This window comes from Rhinolophus sinicus, linkage group LG09, assembly GCF_036562045.2.
Source record: "Rhinolophus sinicus isolate RSC01 linkage group LG09, ASM3656204v1, whole genome shotgun sequence".
Taxonomy (NCBI): domain Eukaryota; kingdom Metazoa; phylum Chordata; class Mammalia; order Chiroptera; family Rhinolophidae; genus Rhinolophus; species Rhinolophus sinicus.
Genome location: NC_133758.1, coordinates 78443598 through 78463215, shown reverse-complemented (window position 1 = coordinate 78463215; position 19618 = coordinate 78443598). Strand labels below are relative to the sequence as shown.

The window sequence follows — 19618 nt, the reverse complement described above, 5'->3', positions numbered from 1 at the left end:
ACACTAATATAATATTATATGTTAGCTATATTTTAATAGACATCTTTAAAAAGTTAAATAAAAACATGATAAAAAAACATTGACTCTTCTCCTTCAAGTTAATAAAAAGTGAAAAATTCACATGCAAATACACAATGGGGGTGTGGGGAGGAAGAGAAGGAAGGAGATACCAGTTTATGTGAAAATTTCTGGAAATCAGCACAATAATCTAGTAACAATAATTGACTCTGGGGAGAGAAATTGTATATCTATGACATGGGATGGAAAGAAAACTTAATTCTTGTAACACATCCTTTTGTACATTTTGAATCTGGTAACATTCTTAACAACCTTTTCTAGAAATAAAATTTTAAATGTTTAAATGTTTGAATGTTTGGACATTATTTCAAAGTATTCAATCAACAGGCTACTCAGGGACTGTCTGTCCTCCAGGTTCAGCATTGTGACACCAGTACAAAAAAATAATGCATTGACTAAGAAGAAATATGTTGCTATCTGGTTAGATGCATTGAACTGATGTTGCCGTTGTGACAGAAGTAATTTAACTAATGTACATTACTTTGGATACTAACCATTGTAGAACTGATTAATCGTTTGTGTCATCCTTGCGCAAGGGCCATGCTAATCTCTGTATCGTTCCAATTTTAGTACATGTGCTGCTGAAGCAAGCATGAACTGATTAATCTTTCATGATTCAGTATCTTAACATCAATATGTAATGGGCAGTTAAATCATTTGCATCGTTTTTTGCCTAGAGTGCTTTCCAATGCAAAGGACAAAAAAAGATGTAAAAATATAAGAAATGAAAATATAATTTTAGTTCCTTGACAGGTTTGAGCAATGTAAAATCTTGTGCCTTTTTCTTTTTATGTACCACAGGTAATCATTCTACTGAAAATTATAGTCCAAACTGCAATCAGTGTCTGCAACTTGGTTTGGTTTTCCATCATCAAACTAAAGATGATTCCTAAGTTAATGTCTTTCAAGTACATCGTGACAATTAAATTTGGTATAACTTACCATTTTTATATAAAGCACTTAAGTTTTCTCAGATTATAGGAGCTTCCAATTTGTTTTATTAGAATCAGGATGTGATTTCATGTAGACAGCGCAATCTGTGGTCAAATGACAAAAACCAAGCAGAGTGTTTTATTAGTTTTTGTCCACATGAAGCCAAATAGCCATTTTTAAAACCTTGTTAAAAATACTTAATTTGTTTGTATTTATATGAAATTAATTAGTAAATGTAAACATTCTTTTTAAATTTCTACTTTATTAATAACCAACCTCAAGTCAGCATTAGGGGAGAAAAAAAGAAAAACTACTGTAAAATTACTTCTGTCACCACTAAGTGTTTGTTACTCTTGTAGATACCTTCTTTTATTGCATCTCAATAATATCTAACTCCATTAAGAAATGAAAAAAAAATGCTTCTGTAAGTCAGTTAATAAATTTTATTTCTCTTTCAAAATACAGTTAAATTTAACATGAATAGAAAATACCCAAGAATGATGTAGAGCAGCTTCTTTGATTGCTTCCTTATGTGAATTCTACAATATACTTATTCACATAAATAACAGTAAGATGAATGTTGAGGAGATCCATGGAAAAAAAGCCAGAGTTAGCTAGAATGAGGGTAGCAGTATATTACTATTTTGTGCTTACAAAGGAGAAACTTAAGTGTCTATAGACCCATACCCAGAAGACAGTCAAAAACCAAATTGGACCTTCCACCCGAATCTCCCCAAACCACTCACTCACATTCTCTGAAATCTTCTTTCCTGATATTTTGGAAGTGCATTTATTTATGTGTCTCATTCACTACAAAGCTGACCAAGTGAGGAATTCCCTTAAAATCGTCAGGTTTTGCATTCAGATTATCTTGGCAGAGTCACATAGTAAGAAGAAAAATGAGTCAATAATTCTCATGTGTTGCTGGCTTGGGGAGAGAAGCTCATCAGTATATCATTGTTTATATGACAAATCTTTCCCATCTGCTTTTTTATGGGGAAAAACAAACAAACATGAAAAAAATTCTAGCTCAGTTATGTTTAAAAATAGAGAATGGGATTTCCTTTTCAAAACAATCCCTAATGATATTTTATTCTCCAGTTTTAGTAGGTGCTTTGATATCTGTGATGCTGTTAGTTTAAATTGTATTATTTGTGTTATTCAATGCTATGGCTCCGATTCATCTTGTTTCTTTAGTATTTCTTATTCTTACCTTAATCATTTTGTAAATATCATGTTTGCTCATTTTGAATGGTATAGGTATCATTAGGTGTATTAGCAGAATTGCTATATTTTCATAATAGTTTAATTCATTCATGTAACACTTATTGAGCGGAAATGGTAATTCAGAAACTGGTCTAATATCTGAGATATAATGATAATTTGGACATGATTTTTGGACATGATTAAGGAGCGTAGTTTAATGGGAGAAAAAGTAGTATAAATAAAAAAATAATAATTTCCTGTAATATCATTCTTTCTTTTGTGTGAAATCATATGGCTTTTTGTAATTTTTAAATACTACAAACATCACCCAGGAATACATTGTTGGCAATAATTGATGTACCCAAACTATACTTTATCTTTTTCATAAAACCTTAGCTTATAATAAATGCAAATTATTTAAATGTATTCAATTGTGCTATGGTGACACAAGGGAAAAAAGACAGAATTTGCCTGGAAGAAAACAGAGATGTTTTCACACAAATGTCAGATCTGCGTTTCTGCAGGTTCTTCTTTTTTCTTTTTCAATCTCTTCTTCTTCACTATATCCCTTATTAAGTTAAATTTAATTATTTTACACTTCATCATCTAGAAAATGAAATACTGGTATTTTTGCTTGTTCACCAATGTGTGTGGCTCTAACTAATTGAGATTTTACTGCTATGGACATGTTTCATGGCTGACAATAAAATGTGTCTATGTATAACAAAAATGAACATAAAATGAAATGGATTATTTATATTTGACACAAATACTTCAGAATATCTGACCTGCTGTGATATAAGGTAAAATGGCACTTGAGATCATTAAAAAGACTAAACTGACAATTTTGGATTTTCTTTCATGAAACTTTCATTCATATTTGCCTTATTTTCCTTATGCATTTTAACTTTAATTCACAAAATTACTTTTGCATATAATTTCTAACTCTCCTTTTTCTTGATATTTAAAACATAGTACCTTTTTTATTTTAATCAAAGACGTGAAAACCTAGATGAAAAATAAATGCCTCCGTGTAATTCAGAGAAAACCTAGATAACTCATTTTGTGACCGGTAATTGAACCCCAGCAGTGATTAGCAAGTTGGTGAGCAAAGTATGCTGTATATGAGTTAAATAAATGAGTGTCCTCTTGACATGCATAAGTCTCTGGCTGTGTTATTTATGCACAATGTGATAACATGAAACAGATTTTTAGAATGAAAATGGCATTCAATTACAGCACTGTTTTTAGTTGAAAGTTTATTCCTAAATCTAATGAATGCAGGTAATTTGGGCTTAGATGAAACCTAATCAATGTTAAATAAAAATGATTATTAATTATAAAATATGGCTTCATTGGTCTGCCATTTCCATTTTTTTAAATATCTTTCTTACGTGTGAAATTGTATGACTTAAGCTTCATAATTTCAAATACTGAAAACATCACCCATAAATATGTTGTTAGTAATAACAGGTGTATCCAATCTACAATTTAACATTGCATAACAATTTAGCACTGTTATAATTCCAAAATACTTAAATGTATTACATTTTAAATGGGTTTCTAAAAGTAGAAGCCTCAATTAAGGACACAAAGAAAAGTTCAAATAATTATCCATATTGAGTAACATCTGGAATTTAATGGAAAGGGGAAACTTGTCAACGCAAAAGATAGAAGTTATTTCAAAATTTGTAGAATAGTATAGTTATCTTATTTTCTACATGATTTATAGAGTAGGAAACTGAACCGTGTATATGAGATGTCTTCTATTTCTGCTTGGAAACCCACCTCATGTTGTGACATATGAGGATTGTGTTTTCCTTCTCCTAACTTAAAAGCTTTGTAAGGTTAAAATCAATGTTTTACTAATAATTGTTAGAGAGATAAGTGAATCTGTATAGCAGACGTCATATTCCAAATGTGTTAGTGATATCTTTGTGCATTTAAAGTAATAGTTAAGCTAGCCATTACTCTACAATATTAGGTGTTGTGAATCCAAATTGCATAAATCAATATGGGTGGGAGAGGGGTTAGGAGAGGAGATGCTTGGATACAGAGCACTGTCAGAGTTGTGGGTGAGCATAATATGTGAAATTTGGGAACATTCACTTACTTCTTGAGAATATGAACCCATATATTCACATATACTGCCACAGTTTCAAGTGGCCTAAAATATTAAAGCATGGCCCAGGATAATTAATTTATACCCACAAGATGATTATATCCACCTGACTTTTATGATTACTGTACAATAATGTTTTGTTGTTGAAATTATATGTCTACATAACTAACCCAGATTCAACTGTAATGAACAACAAAGAGGATCTGATCTGACAGCAAGGGAAGAATGGAGAAAATTGGACTTGCTCTGATTATTTTATTGAACATAACAGATGTTTGGCCTTAATATTAGAGGATATTTTATAACTAACAAATGCTAATATGAATTTTAGACACAGCAGTGCATCAGGTGGAGTGTTCTTTTCCTAATCAATGGAAAGTCTTACTAACGTGACTTAGAAATGAAGACATTTGTTTTTTCACAAAAGAATGAGTCTTGGATTTGGACAGTTTCAGCATTATTAATGCTCAAGTCCACCATACAGGACTCAAGTCCCTGCTTTCTTTTGCTATACCATCTGAGCATGTTGACCTGTGTTCTTAAGCTAGTTCTTCTCATTGTTCCACAATGGCTACAAAGGTGTCAAATGTTACAGATGGCAACATCCAGAGGCAGAAAGATATCTCCTTTTTAAATATCTTCTTTTAAGAGAAAAGAAAACTCTGACAATGCCATTCCCACTCCTACCCCAGATATCTCCTTAGGCCCATTGTCCAAAAGTGTGGCACTCATTTCTAAATCAGTCACTGGTCACTGGCATAAATTTACCATCATTGTTTATGATCTACAAGAACCTTCACTGAGATTAGGTGAAGTCCAGCCTGTCTTGAAGTTCACAGACACCAGAACAAAGTCAGAAAAAGTAGGAGTGAGTGGATATGCCTGGTGGGAAAAGTATCCACCCAGTCATTAGTCATTCAACAATCAGGAATTGAGTACATACTCTCGGCAAGCTACGAGGCTAAGTGATTAAGGAAATGAAATAGATCAATTCACTACAGTGAATTCTTAAAAATTAGGTTGAGAGAATATAACTAGCACTTTTGCTAAATGCTTCCTGTAGATCAGGTACTGTTCCAACTACTTATTATATTAGCTCATTTGATCCTCAAATAACCTTATGATATTGGTGCTATTATGAACACCTTCATTTCATAAACAGCTGAAACACAGAGAGAAAAGTAACTTGTCTCAGAACACAAAGCAAATAAATGAAAGAGTGGGATTCAAACTGAGGTTAACTATAGAATCTGTGCCCTTAATCATTCTATTTCACTGCTGAAAATATATTCTACTATCATACCAACTTAAGGTTCCATATGTGAACTTCTGGCTAAAGGATTTAACATTGACTAGGTAATAGCCAGGGCCATTTTTTTATTATTATTATTATTATTATTATTATTTTTTTTTTTTTTACTTTTTCCCTTTCCTTACTTTCTTCTTTCTTTCTTCCTTCTTCTCCCCCTTCTCCTCCTTCACATACGTCCAAAGTTCAGGCTCAGTAAGACTGGTTTTGTTGTTTTGTGTTTTTTTTCCTCCCCAGATTATAATCAAGCAGAAATCAAGATGTCTGCTAGGCTGAGTTCTCATCTGGAGGATCTAGGGTAAAATTCACTTCCCAGCTCATTCAGATTACTGGCAGAATTCAGTTTCTTGTGGTTGTGGGGCTCTTCTAATTACCCTTCTGGCTGTCGGGACAAGTCATTCTCAGCTCCAAAGGGCTCCCTCCATTCCTTGTCGTGTGGCCCCCTCCAAATTCAGAGTCAGATTCAAAGAATCTCCCTTGTTTCTAATTCCTCTCATGCTTCAAATATCTGACTTCTTCTGTCTCTGACATCTAGATCCGATTTAAACATTTTATGCTATGAGGTTAGGCCCACCTGAAAAATCTTCCTTTCTTAAAATCAAATATGCCATAAAATGTAACTCAAACATATGAGTATAATCCATAACATACTCATAGTCCCAGATATTTTGCAGGGGGTATAGACCAGGGGAGTGGGGATGTTAGTCCCATCTTAGAAATCTGCTTACCACAGGGAGTGACAATGAGGAGATGGATTTGGGACATACTAGGTTTGAGAAGCCTATGGATAATTCATGTGTCATTATCATATGTATTTGCCCTGGAAAAAATATTAACAGTAAGTATATGATTTTAGAATCATTTACAAATTATGATGGATTAAAGTTTACGATAAAGAGTGCAGTGACAAAGTAAAATGCACATTTTGTGGGAACAATTTTATATAGGAATTGTGGAAACACACCAGGAAGAGAGGCAGAGAAAGAAAGGAAAGAGGAAAGAGACAGGAAAGTAGGAAAGTCACCTAAATAAATAATGTTGCCTAAACTAAAACCCAAGACAAGAGTTTAAGAAAAGGATGACAATATGGAGCAGAATGTGATTTGTCACTGGAGAGACACTATTGACTGACTTGAAGAAAGAAATCTTTATGAGGTTACAGAGGGAGTAGAAAGCAGCTTCCAAGGAGTTAAATAATAATGATGAAAAAGAATCAGCAAGTAGCAATTAATTTTGTGGAAAAAAATAGCAGCATAAAGAAAGAACTATAAAAACTTGGCTTGATTCCCTTATGAATTATGTAATAATTAGTTTAAAAAAGAAGGGGAGATGTTGGGAGAAAAAGGGTGGTTGACAGGCAAACTCAAAACCATATGTTGAATGAACTATTCTCTTGGAGAAACTTTGGCATATAATAAAAAGCATTTGTTTGACCACATTATCACATGAATGTCCCCAAAGACAACAGATAAAAGGATAAATGGCATTTGTTTTTCCTTGCTAGATATTCTTTTTTCTTTGTTGTCTCTTCTGTCCCCTTAAGTGAAGGAATTTCCTGGCAAACAATTGCTACATGAACTTGAAATAATAGGTAGATAGCTTTATAAAAGCATGTAGGGGAACCCTCTATCACATGGAAGCTAGCTCTGCTAAAATCCCATTGTCTGTCTTCCAGACATTAATGCATTAGTCATTCAACCCATCATACTAATAGATCATCTCTGTGATTCAACAGCAACTGCTAGAACTTTTGGTTCTGCCTCAAAGGAATTTTTCAGCCCAATGGAAGAGTAATATTTTAAGAACTCATCCATTTCCATCCTATTTTTATCAGTCATCAAAGCAGCCTGATAGAGGCAGATTATAAGTTTCTAATTACGTATAAATATGTATTTTAATGTCTTCTCAACAATTCCAGTGCAAACAGGTCATTGAGTGACAATGCTGCTCATTATTGTTCAGAAGCATTGTGCTAAATAATCAGTAAGCTAAAAACCTATGTACATTTTTAAAAAACTGAAACAGGCATAGAGCTTTTTATGTTCAATGAAGCAGTGAGCAGCAGAAATATACTTCTCAACAACTAAACAGGGTCTACTTACTTCACCACGTTTCTATTTTTTATTATTAAGGTTTTTTTCTTACTTCTAAAGAAATTGAAGGATACCGTTTACATGCTTATCTTAATTCACTATATATTCAGCAGAATGAATGATTTAATGTTCACTATTAGCATAACTGTTTCTTCATGATGTCTGAAAATAACTTGACTCCATTTTTAAAAGTCACATCTTTGTATGACCTCTATGCTATTCAATGTATTATAATTTATAAGTTTTTATGTCATGCTGGTCGCTGTTTAAGAGCAAAAAATATGCAAAATGTACGTGATATAGTCTCATAAAGAAATAGTGTAGGAACATGTGTAGTACAAAAGATAAAGTGACAAGTTTGTATGTCATCTATGATTTGAAATACCATGTTCTGTTGAATGAACATGGGGAACAATCCATATTTCCCTGCAAAAAATAAAAGTATATCATTAGAAAGGTTTTCTGAGAGTCAGCTTTTGCTCCACTCTCCAAAACTGAAAAATATACAATTTAAAAAATTATTGCATACATGTTGTACTTAATGGATTCCAGATAATAATGTCAAAAGACTTATTACAATTTTAGGATTCTTTAAAAAATAAGTCAGCGAAGAGCCAATATTCAGAAAATCAGAAGTTTAGTATGATTTAAACTCTCAGCTTTTAGAATCTATGAATTATTCCTGAAGTTACAATCAGTTGACATACTATGGTGTCTGGCTATTGATGGAATTGTGAGGAGTTGGAATTGTGAAGAATTGAGCTAATCTAACATGTACTATTATTGACTATAAGGACTGTTTTCCTTAATAGTCCAAAAATCTGGAATTATATGAATCCACTTGAGAAACATGTCAGTGTTCAATGTGTACATGGATTTTTTTTCCCCCTTAGAGTGTTGTTCTGGGTTGAAGATCACTGAATAGGAGAAAGGAATGTAAACACATCGGGATATGTAGGTATGCCTTGTATTTTTACATATTTTTAAAGGTGAAGTTAGATAAAATTCAAAAATGTTTTAATAGTTAAAAAAAAAAAAAAAAAGACTTCATGTTGATTACTTTAAGGTCAACAGAAGAGATTATGGGTTAAGGCCCAGAGCATACAAATGCCCAAATGTTAATGTCATCTCTGTCTCTGTCACCAAATCCATCTACCTCTACTAAGTCATCTAAAAATAAACACAAGCCAAGACTTACATCTTGGACTTTGCTTCTCTCACTTTTACTAATATATTTAACACATGGTATTTTCCTAAATAAATAATTTTATGTGAACCTAGATTTCAATTTATGTTCTTAGTCTGTGAATCAGACTGAGAAATCCCATGGTTTGTTATGTCATGGGACTCAGTTCAGTTTAACTTGGTGTATCCATCTGAGTTCAGAGAAGAAACAGAAAATATTCTGGGTATTTTTAGCAGGAAGAAGTCATTGTAAGTGCTGAAGATGCTGGACCCCCTAGAAGTTCTCCATGAATAATGGCACTGACCCACTAAGTGAGTGACTTTTTAGGCTGCCACTGGCGCTATGCTGAAAACAAGAAACAGTCACCATTATCCTGTAACTGAGATAGAACAGGTAGCCTAGGAAATTGACAACCCCCTTCAGGGTACAAGGTAAAGTGCCTCACTGGTTACACAAGTAACAAGTGATTGTATCCAGCACCTGCACCTGGAGAAAAACAAGAACCAGTTTCATCCAGCAAGGCTAATCCCTGTGACCCAGAACTGACCTTTTAACTAATTTTAATGTCATTTGCATTGTGCTTACTATGACTCTGATCATGCATCTGACGTCATAACAGTTCCAGAGGAACCAAATAAGGAAGAAAAAGTGGGAAACAGAGCATCCTGAGATGGGGGATGGTATTCCTGTCCAAGGAAGGATAAAAAACCCTGCTTGTGACTTTCTGGGGCTGCTCATTCTCTGAGTTTGCCTGCACTTCCCTCTCAAGTGTGTACTTTCTTCTTTTTATAAATAAACATTATTGAGGTGACAATAGTAAAGTTACATAGGTTTCAAGTGTAAAGTACATCGAGTGTAATATATCACATTGTGTGTTCACCACTCAGAGTCAGTTCTCCTTCCATCACCATATATTTGACACCCTATACCCTCTTCTACCACCCCCCTGCCCCCTTACCCTCTGGTCACTTTTAATAAATAGCTTACGCTTCCCTGCATCTATCTCCCTCTTAAATATTTTCTTGAGCACAGACAAGAACCGGGTCACTGATGCTCAGGGTTGAGTCCTCTCTTGGGTATCCTTGTGAGCCTCGTAGCTACATAACTACCTCTCACACCCAGGAAGCTGAAGGGACACTGCATGCTCTGTAGGAAAGCCCCTTCTTCCCCTCCCCCCATATATCCATACTGACAAGCTTCAGTAGTAGTGAAGAGCCACAAGGTAAATGTCATCTTACTTTTGCTTTCCAAATCTTCAATAAGTACATCCAATTGCCTAAACAGATTTTACACCTAGAACCTGGAAGGGACTCTGGGAAATCTTGTTTTTTTTAGCTTTTCATCCTCCACAAGTAGGAGAATCTGGAGTCTAAAGTGACAATTGTAGGAATCCAGCACTCATCTAAATATAATAGAATAACTCACCCTCAATTGACAGCAAACTAATTAGGTGTACCAGTGGCCAAAATCTACAAATCTGGTCCATATCCACCATGCCAACACTCATGAAACAGACTAAGTTTAATCACACCAATAATTAAATAGCAGAATTTCTCATGGTCTTATATCTGAGTGAAAGAAAGAACAATTATTTAAGGATTAAAAATGTCTATAGATCTCTGTAGTAAGTTGGATATGACTGCCAAGACCCTTTGCCTAGAGTTATTTATATTATGATAATAAAATTGTGGTTTTCATGGCCACAAAGAAAAACTTGTCCATTCTCATTTACATGAATCCACAGCAACAGCCTTTGCCAAATATTTTGATTGCATATTCTTATTGCCAAATGCTAATGTCTAAACTTGGCTCTGTTGTGTTAACCATGCCATTTTGATGTAGCTCTATTTTGTCTGACAAAGTGATATCACAAAACTGTACCCATTAAGCCATAGACTAAGAGGTTACTTAATGTACCCTCCTAAGTTTTCAATTAAAAGCAGACAGTGACAGCTTCTTTCAGAGGAAGGAATCAAGAATCTTTCTGGTAAGTTATTATGGACAAGTTAGGCAATTCTCTTTAGGAAAATTCACACATTGCCAGAATTAGTAGAAAACTTAGATGTTGTCTTATACAATATTTCTCTGAAAATAGTGCCTGAGACAAAGGATGATGTGTGAATAGTTCATTTAAGACTGTGATGCCAGGACCCAGAAGTGAGGTATGAATCAAGAGAACGAAGAATGGAGAGAGATCCAATATGTTATCAAATTGGCCATTACCATGGAAACACAGTACTTGATTTCTTGAGGCCATATGAGAGACGTCATGAACACATGCAGAAGAAAGAACAAATATTTACTTACCAGTATCTACCCCCATGTTCAAAGATTGTTCTAAGAGATATTAACTTCCTCACAAAGGAAGAGACATGAGGGCAGATAAGCCCTGGGGAAGAAGTTTACAGGACAGGCCTGGGATTTTATGCTCTCATTATAAAGATATATTTCCTATCCCAGAGAACAAACTCAAACTTTAACAGGCTATTTCATCATTTCATTAGATCAGCTGTTTCTGAGTGATGTGCTGTATATTAGACCAGCAGATCTCATAGTTTTGTGCCTTTTACTGCACCTCTGTTGACATAAAATGGGTCCCTTAACATGAGGTGATATTGTGCAATATGCGATGCTGATAAAACAACCATTTAGATCAGGATGCTTGTGGAGGTACTGCACACAGGGAAACCAAATCCATATGAAGCTTTAGTGTCAATTCTGGTAAGAATGAGTTACTTGTCTCTCCAGGATAGAAGGCATATGAAGTCATCAACTTTCCACAAACACTGTTTTTTTGGGGGTGGAGGGACTATGCTGCATTGAAGACTAAGCATCAAGAGTTGCCCTACCACTTGTAAGTGCTAAAAGCACCAAGCATATCCCCTTGGATGTCCCATGTAGTAACATCAGAGGAGGTCAGGTGCTAGAGGTAGAGGAATTGAGGTTGAAACTGAGGTGAGGTCCTTCCTTGTTATGTGTACATGAAGCTGAATAAATAGCTTGAACTTGTCAATAGAGCAGTGTCTTTAATAAGAGTTCAGGCAAAGAGAGTTTTTAGTGGGGGAAATGAATTTCCCATAGAAGTATGAATAATATACTCCCACCTCCTATTAATGTAGAAATTGCAACATTCCTACCAGTTGAACACCCAATCTCTGCTGAAAGGTGACAGTTTCTGGTACTTCCCAGAATTATATCTGCTGGCCACCCTAGAAGGCATTCTCATGAAGACAAGGAATTCAGATGCTGCACATGAAGAATTATAGAAAATGCTTAGAGGATAAATCATTCAATAAGCCACTGAAAGATAAAGGAAGATACCATTCAAAATTCAGGAATTTTCAGAGTTCTTTGAACAGCAACTGTGATTTAGAACCAAGCACTCTGTCACTTTAAGACCTGACAGAAGAAGAGAGAAATGAAAAACAAACAAACAAAAAATGTCTGAGGATGAAGATAAGGTCCTGCAAAGGGTGAGGAAAGAAGGAACTCTAGGAAGGAAAAACTCGGACAAGCACACATGACCCCCTTAGTTATAAAAGAAACAAATAGTACTGTCACATCCCGAGCCATGAGGGTTGTAGGGAGGGAGCGAGGAGGGAGGCACAGGGTTAAGAAAAGACAGTAGCCAATAATAGATTGTAAGCGGGGCCAAGGGACCCCAGTCTCAAGGACTGGACACCCCAATTGGGCCTACACATTAGTTTTATTAGTTAGGTGAGGAAGTATAAGAGCTAAAGCTTGTTAATCTCAAGATCTGTGAATCCCATACATCATAATAGGAAACTGATTCAAGCCAATCACCCTTGCCTGCAGGCAGCTGAACCTTAAGTCTCAGGATGTATGTACTTCCCCAAGGGACAAAAGCTCTATGCATATGAATAGATGGAGAGCACATCACTGAATCACTTCCCCTGCAGGTTGTGGGAAGGAATGCAGCCAGAGGCAGAGGCTCTCCTTAGCCGGAGAAGGTGGGGGGCTGTGCCCACCTCTATGAACCCCATGGGTTCTCTTGTTGGTCTCCACTCTACTGTTCCTGGCTTGAGTTGCCCCCCACCCCGTGGGGAATCTCACTCATCATTGGCTGACCAGCCATCTTTCTGGGGCCAAACAGGGAGACATAAGGTGCAAGCACAAAGGTGAAGCAAAGTCTCTGAAAGGATCCGTCTCATAGACTCTCCTTGCTTTAGGGACAGGTACAAGGAGACAGATGGGTAGGCTGCTGCGTGGCAACATAGTACTTTATGTCTACATCATGACTATGGATGCTACTGTGCTTTTGATCCCTAATACACTATGTCTGAGGCTAGACACTGTAAAAGTGTCTGCAGAGGCTGAGTGATTGAAGTAAGCAGTTGGTACAACTGCTCCTCAAGAAGACTTACCTCATACTCCAAGTGGCTCTGGCATCTTAGTTCAGAGAGTGTAATAATCTCCTTTTATGGAATAAAAAAGGAATCAAGTCCATTGAATAATATCAGTCTTAAAAATGCAAAGAAAGATATTTGAAGATGTGCAAACTTTATATTGAAATGAAATTCTACTTGTTCTATAATATACTTTGCAACTAGGGTTTTCAGGAGGGAATTCCCACCCATTCTCAGGAATTATTTTCACTTTCCTGTTTCCAAATAGTGAGTTATAAACTGTTTTCTGTTCTCCATGATAAATCGTTTCCACAAAGTGACAGCCTATACTGCCAACCACCTGGATTCAAGGAACCAATTTTTGCAATTTCCCGACCAACTTGTCTCCGGATTCGGGAACAGGAAAGCAAAAAAAATTCCTGAGTATGGGCAGGAATTCTCAACTGGAAACTTTACTTGCAACCATTGCTTTTTGTCTTGATCTCTTAGAAGAAAGAAAAATTAACTCTGGTTTTTGAATGCAAACCTTTCAAATATTTGAAAACTATTACCATCACCTCTTAGTATTTTATTTATTTTCTAGCATTTTCAACTCTTCTTCATTTGATGTTTCCAGGAAACTTATTATTTTGCCATCTTTACCAGATCTCTTTTTACACATTCTTACTCAGCTGGGTTTTCTCAAGTACAGCATCTTTCAGGCAACAGTACACAGCTATATCTTGAAGCAAAAGTGGCACAATCAGGATGAGTAGTCAAGATACTTGTGGAGGTCAGGAAAGCAGAATCAGTATCTGGTAGAAAGTAGGCATGAAAAATAGAAACATCAAGCACACAAGAATTATAGTGAGATCAGTACCAGTGGAGGTTAAAATAGAGATAGAGAAACATGCATATAATTAGCCAACATCTACAGATCCAAACAATACAACAAGCAACCTAAATATATTTATATAACAGCAAAAACTATAACAACGACAAACTTCAATTATTAGGTAGTATATTCCAGCAATGGTGTCAAAAATTTTTACAAGAGCGTCATATTAAGTATCCACAATAACCCTCTGCGATATGTGTTCTTGTTTAAATGGTAGCTGTTTAGATTTTTTGCCCAAGGTCACATAACAAATAAGTATCAAAGTTGGAATAAAAACTCCAGGTCTGTCTGACCCCAAATTGAAAGCTTCTGAATGCTATGGTGTTATCTCCCACTTAGCCAGTATACTGTAAAATTCAGCAACTAATTTTAAAGTTCCTACTCTTTATAAAGAAAAATGGTAAATATTGTGTTTCCAGGAAAGTCTCAAGTGAAGAGGCTCACACTTAAGTAACACAATAATGTACCTTACTTTCTCTATAAAAGATCAATTTTTAAGTATGCCATGAAGGAAGTCAAAGCCTAGTGCCATATAGTCACAAGAGGGAATAACTAATTTCACCTGAAAGTATTGGGGAAAGGATTGGTTCTTGGAGGGTTAACAGAAGTTCTATAATTGGAGAAATTATAAATGTATGGAAATTTAAACAAAGAAAACCTAGTAGGAACCTATTGCAATTGTTCATATGCGATATAGTGACAATTTAAACAGAAGATTGAAGGTAAATTTTATTCTTTCACTATAATTAACTCTTAATTGCAGAAGGAACCTTTAATTTGTTCTCCTTTTACAAATTAGAATATTAACAATAAATTCAATCCTGTAACAATCCCTTTCCTATACTCTCACAACCATTGATATGAATTTTCTTTGTTTTTCTCCATATATTTGTTTTACATATACTCATACACACATATGTAGTACATGTGAAATATATCTACACAAATAATTATAAGCATGCGGTTTTATGTACATGCTATGCTACTATTATATTAGTTTGCTAGGGCTACCATAACAGAGATAAAAAACTAAATAGTTTAACAGTAATATTTTCTCTGAGAGTTCTGGAAGCTTAAAGTCCTAAACCAAAGTGTTGTAGGAGCTGGTTCCTTCTAAGGGCTACGAGGAAGAATGTATTCCATGCCTCTTGTCTAGTCTTTGGTTGTGTGTTGGCAATCTTTGGCTTATAGAAGCATCACCCTGATTCCTGCCTTCACTTTCATTTGATTTTCACAAATGTGTGCGTGTTTGTCTCCACATTTCCCTTTTCAAATAGTACAACAGTTAAGTTATATTGTATTAGGACCTACCCTAATGACCTTGATTTAACTTGATTGCCTCTATAAAGACCCTGCACTATGAACTGAATGTCTGTGTTCCTCCAAAATTCCTATTTTTAAACCCCAACCTCCAACATGATGGTATTTAAAGATGGGGTTCTTGAAAGGCAACTAAGTCACGATGGGGGAGCCCTCATGGTGGGATTAGTGCCCTTATAAGAAGAGATGTGAGACAGCTTGCTTCCCCTCTCTCTTCTACTATGTGAGAACATAGAGAGAAGGTGACTGTCTACAAGCCAGGAAGTGGATCCTTATTAGACACTGGCTGTGCCAGCACCTTGAGACTTCCTAGCCTCCGGAACTACGTTTAAGCCACTTGGTCTATGGTATTTTTATTATAGCAGCCCAAACTGTCTCAGACGGCCTATCTCCAAATAAGGTCACATTATGATTTACTGAGGACTTCAATGCGTTGGATTTGGGGAGGACATTATTCAAACAATAACAGCCATAAAAAAAACTTTTTGATTGTTTCAGATTTAACATTCTCAGATCCAAGGAACCAACTAGATATAAAGACCAATTGCATGTTCACATTTAAGATTTTTAAATGATCTAAATTTCAATGTAAAGCAAGTAGATGTGGAAGATGATAATACAATTATGTTGATTTTTACTAGCTATTTTGTAAGTGATAAGCTAAGCAGCCATATTGATAGGTATATTTTTATTTGCATGTGAGTTCTATAAAAGCATTTTAAACATCAATAATTGTCTCTTATAACTATACTGTGAAATAAGCAAACACAGTTAATGTTTTTATTAATAATAGTTATTAAACTATAATAGAAAAGATGACACATCAATGATAAATTGTTCTTGATATCTTTCAAGTTTTAGTTTGAGTGTGAGTAAAAATAATTTGGGGTAATGTGACTTTAAACTAAAGGTTTTTATTTCAGGATAAAGACACATGTTACTTGGGTAATTCATTCTTAGTGTTGTCATGTACAGTGCTAGTTTTGTTACTGATTTCTATTAGACAATTTAGTACTTTATCCACTGACAGAATTTGAGGCAGGTTATTTATTTCTTTTGTTTTAATATGATATGGCATTAAAAAAAAGGGAAGACATGACTACAAATCAGTCTTTCCCTTTAATTTCAATAAGGTTTCTGGCCAACATTTTGTCTAACAGAGGACTCTACAGCATAGCATGCTTTCCATTCCTGAATAGTGTCTTGTTCTAATATTCTAAATTTCCTAATTTTATCCACATGGTTTCCTCCATTATATAAAGTCAAATTAAGAAGTGAAAGACTGAGCTGAAATCCATCTATTTGCTCAAAGGCTGTGCAGTGTGCCAGGCATTCCATTACTTAGAAGTTTCAGATCCTATGCTGGGGGATTGCATATCTCCTCATCACTTGTTTATAAGGCTCTGTTAGAAAGAACACCCTGACCTCAGTTCAGAAATCAACAGAGTGTCTGGAAACAAAAATGAGTCTGCCCAGAATAAACAGACTCAGAAATTGCAAAGAATACTAGAAACAAACAGGCATTGTGGGCAGTGCAATCAATTATTCAGAGCTGCTGATTTCTGCCACACTATTTAAGAAAACACAATACACTACTTGGGACTCTTCACCACAGAACTGGTAATTCATTTGCTTAAGAACAGATAATGTTATACCATACCTGTCAGGTGGCCACTGAATAAATGAACTATGACATATTATTGTCACATATTATTATGACATATATTATGACATGTTAATTTTTGCTCCAAAAGATGCTTTAGAGTTGATTGTCCGGCTAGATCTTATTTTCGGGGAAACCTGGACGCTCCATCTGTACTACAACAAATGAACTTTCTGCATTGCTGTAAAGATAAGTGGGAAAGTTTCTTCAATGCATGACTCTCTTATTGTGATAATACTAGATTTCACAAATGTGAACATTTAACTGAAAAAAATCTTAAAGTGAAAAACAAATTTTGGTGTTTGGTACTATGTTCTCTGAAATATGTTAAACATGGAAGGGGGAAAATTGAGGAATTGGGAAGGGAAATAGGATTGTAGGTTACACAACAAATGCCAAATTTCAGAGTGCCAAAGAAATGCTATAACCTAGTCTGTCAATAATAAATCCTGGTCTCTGCTATTGCTTTTCTTCAGCCATAACATTCACTCTTCTGTAAAACTAGACCACTTAATTATAGGAAGCTAAAATATAATGATTCCGTGATCCAGTCTTGTAATGTATGCAGTATGATACCCTTCATTAAATTTATTTTGCTTTAAAATTATATTTCTCAAAATTGTGGCTTATGGCATTAATGTTTGGGTAGTCAACCATCATTGTGATTAAATATTATGAAATATTCATTTTTGTTATATAAAATTTTAGAGTTGGAAGGGAGCTCAAAAGACATCAAACCATTCCATTATCTTTTAGATGAATAAACTTTGGCCAAGAAAATAATTAAGTGAGTTGTCCGAGATCATGTAATTTATAAGTGATGGAAACAAAACTCAAAGTCAGATTTGACTGGCCCAGCTTATATTTTTATGCCATGACAGATAGAGCTCACTGGATATATTATCAATTGGTTACTCTGATTTAATATATAGCATGAATTACTTATGGCAGGATATGATACCAGTGGTATACAACATGGCATCTAAATCAAAAGTTTAGCAATATTACTTAGAAGGATTTGTGTGTTGAAATTGACAGACATCTCATATATATGTTGAACCACCTACTCTTTCATGGGTAGTCCTGAAAAATATGAAAAATAGTCCCAGGATTAGACTTTAAACAACACATCTCAAGGTTTACTCTTCCTGGGTTAGAGGATAACCAGAGGTAGAATTTAAAATACTCTGAGTAGTATTTAAGGCTAGCTACACAATTTGCATTGCCTATGCAAAATGATAATGTGGGGTCCCTTACTTAGTACCTTGTTATTAAAGATACAAAAATATAAAACTCTTCCTTTAAAAGCCTATATTACTACACATAATTCTAATTTTAATAGGCATAGTTCTATTTTAGAAATATTAATTTACAAATTACAAAAAATGTGTTATAATTTTATATAATACTATAAGTAATTTCTTACTGCAGCATCCTGACTGATAACAGAATTTTTGTCTCACTTTTTTGCCAATTCATTTATTAGATCATCAAAATTCACATTTATAACAACTTTATTTACAATTGATATAATTGAAAGTGATATCAATCACTTTTTTAAATGCAAGATCTGGACCTGATGTTTCTCGTGGAACAATTTTTCTAAGAAGATTTAACTTTTTATACAAACCAGTTCCTTGTAAGTCTGAATTCAATTTTAATGTAGATTTATATAATGACATTTTAATATTTTCTCTGACGTTTGTTGTAACTTCTGGCGGTCATATACAAAAAACAAAAAAAAAAACAGCTTCATGATTTGTACATAAGTCAAAATGCTTGTCTATGTATTCTATTGCTATATTTTCAATTTCAAAAAAGTAATTTAATTCTTTTTTTGTATTTTTTAAAGATGTTTCCTACAATATAGCTAACATAATATTATATTCATTTCAGGTGTACATCATAGCTATTCAACAGTACTCACCTAGCACTATACACATTAAAGTTATTAAACATTATTGATTATAATCCCTATGCTAAAGAAGTGATCACCATGATAAGTCTAGCAACCATCTGACACTGTACCACACTATCACAATATTATTGATCGTCCCTCCTTTTTAATTTAAAATTGACTTCCTTGTTAATAAGAGTCATCCAAAACTTTATATGAAAATAGTGTTATTTTCCAATCAAAAAACATATTTTTTTTTCTAAGCTTGTGGATATTTTATTTGCAATATTGTATCAGTTATCAGAACTGGAGATCTAAATTTTTGACATGTTCTAATAACTCCCAGTATGCTTTATTGCAATATCTGTGAATAAACTTTTATTTTGCAATAATTTACTGACTTAGTTTACTGCTTGACTGCCAGCAGTTTCTGTCCCAGCTTTCAGATTGGAGAGTTGATATTGCTGCAGACACCTCAAGGACAGGCTCTGGAGACTGATGAGCAAGCCAGTCTCGCACTTCAGGTACTAACACTCCTGCAGAACCCCCCCCTCTCTCACATAGCCC

General features: G+C 34.7%; 1 pseudogene; it reads right to left on the bottom strand.

The window, feature by feature from the left end:
* Positions 1–568: 568 nt before the first annotated feature.
* LOC141567065 (U6 spliceosomal RNA) lies at positions 569–668 on the bottom strand (annotated as a pseudogene).
* Positions 669–19618: the final 18950 nt, after the last annotated feature.